Source organism: Aegilops tauschii, chromosome 7, assembly GCF_002575655.3.
Source record: "Aegilops tauschii subsp. strangulata cultivar AL8/78 chromosome 7, Aet v6.0, whole genome shotgun sequence".
Lineage (NCBI taxonomy): Eukaryota > Viridiplantae > Streptophyta > Magnoliopsida > Poales > Poaceae > Aegilops > Aegilops tauschii.
This window is the reverse complement of record NC_053041.3, coordinates 287,740,574-287,743,637: the sequence shown is the minus strand read 5'-3', so window position 1 is coordinate 287,743,637 and position 3,064 is coordinate 287,740,574.

Genomic DNA, 3,064 nt, shown 5'->3' with positions numbered 1-3,064 from the left:
GGCAAATCATGTAGAAAAACATTTGGGCAATTCTGATATGGAAGATTCTAGAACAAATAAGTGCTTGTGTTTTGATGTTTGTGCATTATGCTTAAGTTCAACCATGGAGTCTTCTAGATTATACATGTGGTGAAATCTGGTGGAATCTAGATGATATCCAACGGCCAGTAGTGCTCAAATTTGCCATCTTTGGACCATCGGATTCGCCTCATCCAACGACCATCTTTCAAAGTTAAAGTTACCCGCACACAATATAAAAAAATATAAAATATAATATATATAGGGGTATAGATATAGATATGTGATGCGAAAGCCGCCCATCATCTCCAATTAGAATAGTGTGTCCATGCACAGATGCGACGTGGCCAAATGATGTCTGCCATCGGTATCTCAAATTCAAATCAGTCTGACCTTGTTCAATGTGTATACATTACAACATGCTCGTTTCCAAACCACACCGCGCAGATCTCCGTTATATTCATGCATGCATGGGTTTCAAACATCAGGATCTCTTATTCAAATATTTGAATTCAACTTTACATTGATTATGACCTCACCTATTCTTTTACACCCACACAGTAGTCTTCTCTTTATAATTGTACCACTAACTTTCTCTCGTGCATGCATGCACACACACTACAAGTCGGCATTATCCATCGCACGCATGCAATCTTTTTCTTCAGGTCGGTCTCCCTTGAAGGCACACACCCACACACATCCCCCTCTCCATCATATCGGACATTCTTTATCTGTCACGCGTGCATGCGCAACGATCGATGTTCCTCTATGTATGTGTGTATATAGCTAGGTCTTTCATAGTTTTCCACACAAACCGATCAATCGATATATCCAGTGAGGTCTCACCCTCTTTCCCACGTCCACATCGATCAATCTATACCTCTCTATATAGGATTAACATATATAGCTAATACACCCACATTAATTATATATCCAACGTCCCCCTCTCATCATCCATGCCTTCCGCTTCATCTCTCAGACGCGTGAACAATGGCGAAGACAGGGGGCAGTAAGGGCCCTGCCCCTCCTTCCTAACATCCCTATATATCGAGGCTAATATGAATGTGATCATTAGACAATTGCTGCTAAAAATGGTTTAAGTTCATGAATTGACCCTCCTCGTAAAGGATTAGCAATTCTTGCCCCCTAGCTCATTTATTTTTCATGGCTCCGCCACTGCGCGCAACAGCGCACGTGTTCGCCCCCTCTCTCTAAATATCGATCTCACACTTGTGCATTCCTTCATAGTCTCCCTCCACTCGGCCCCTCGCACCATCTTCTAGCCCCCCACCGGATTTTGCCACATGTACAATCTAGCAGACTCCATGGTTGAACTTAAGCATAATGCACAAACCTCAAAAGAACAGTGGTTCTCTTTTGTTCTAGAATCTTCCGTATCATAACTGCCCAAACTTTTTTTCTAGTTGAATTGCCATTATTTGTTTTTACTTTATGCTTTACAACGCACAATTCCATGAATAATAAAATGGATTAAGGGCTTCTTTGATTCAAAGGATTCTCAAAGGAATTTTGGATGATTCTAATCATTAGGAATTTTTCCTATCTTGGTTGTTTGATTCGTAGGATTGTAAACCATAGGAATTTTTCCATATGATTCATTTGCACTAGATTTCATAGGAAACATCCCATCCACTCAAACCTCTTTGAAAGAATTCTGCGTTTTTTCTATGCACAATCAAACACTCGTACAATCCTGTAGGATTCAAGACGACATTCCACTATAATCCCATGTTTTTCCTATTCCCGCGTTCTTAGATTTTTATAAAAACTAATTGATTTTGAATGAGATGAACTATAAGAATTAAACGAAGGGCTACATCAGGCATATATGACTCAGAGCTTACATGCTATAGTGTGGTATTTATTCATAATTTGGTTGCAAAATCTGATGCGTGCAATGCACGTTTACCTTACTAGTACTTCGAGTATGTGCAAAACACGTAAATTAGAATACCAATGGCACGCTACACAGTGTCTCTCTTGCAGTTCATGAAGCCACGTGGCACATGTGGAGGCGTTGTCGCGACCTCCTTGCGTGGATTGATCACAGTGACTTGCTGCTGGTTCCAGAAGAATGTACTCGTCCTCCCTGAGCCATACTGGCGGTACATGCACGAAGCGAAGATGTGCACGCATGCCACGCACGCACTCATTCCCTCGCACGCACACGCGGGTACACGGGCGGACGCAATTTTGTACCAAGATCCACCCCATGTGATAATTTGACGCGTGTAAAGTCATTCACTTCATTGATGGTCAATTAATACAGCGCATGCAAATTGAGTGGACGTGAGGGCGGAAGAAAGACATTATTACTCCACTGTGCGCATGCTAGTAGTTAAATTGTGGGTTGCTAGTAGTACTTCCATTGGTCTCCTTCGTATTTTGTGCCAATTTTTTACAGTAACATAATATTTACGCATTTGAGCACTGTAGTACTTGAAATTTATGTTCCGCTAAACTCATCGGGAGCCGTTTCGGGCCTCGAAACCAAAACCATCAGTTAATCTTTACCTTGTTCCCATCACATTCGAAAGCCTGCTCACACCTACTAGCACGTACCAAACCTGAACGTGTTCCCACTATGCAGGTATTAGTACTAGTGCTAGTACTTAGGTTATAAAACGGGGAACTACCTAACCGAAAATTACTCTACCTTTCCTCCTCATAAGTGCTTCTTCTTCGTCCGTCGTTGCCATGGCCGGTGAGCAAAGCTCTAGGTCAAGAACTACTCGTGACAAGGGAGCGGCAACCAAGGCTGCGGAAAAAAAGAGAGGGCTCGCCACCACGCAGAGACCTAGAAAGATCTCTCATGGGCAGGCGATGGCTCCCAGGAGCGCCCTAGCCGCGGAGGCAAACATGCCGAGGTGGCGGAGCTAGAGTCGTTATCCCTCGACGGCATGCTCGATCAGCTCAATAAGCAGAAGGAGTTCATCCAAGGCTTGATGGAGTTGCTGAAGGAGAGCCTCGACGACATGCCCACTGAGCTCAATCAGCAGGGGGAGTTGACCGCCGGCTTGGTGAT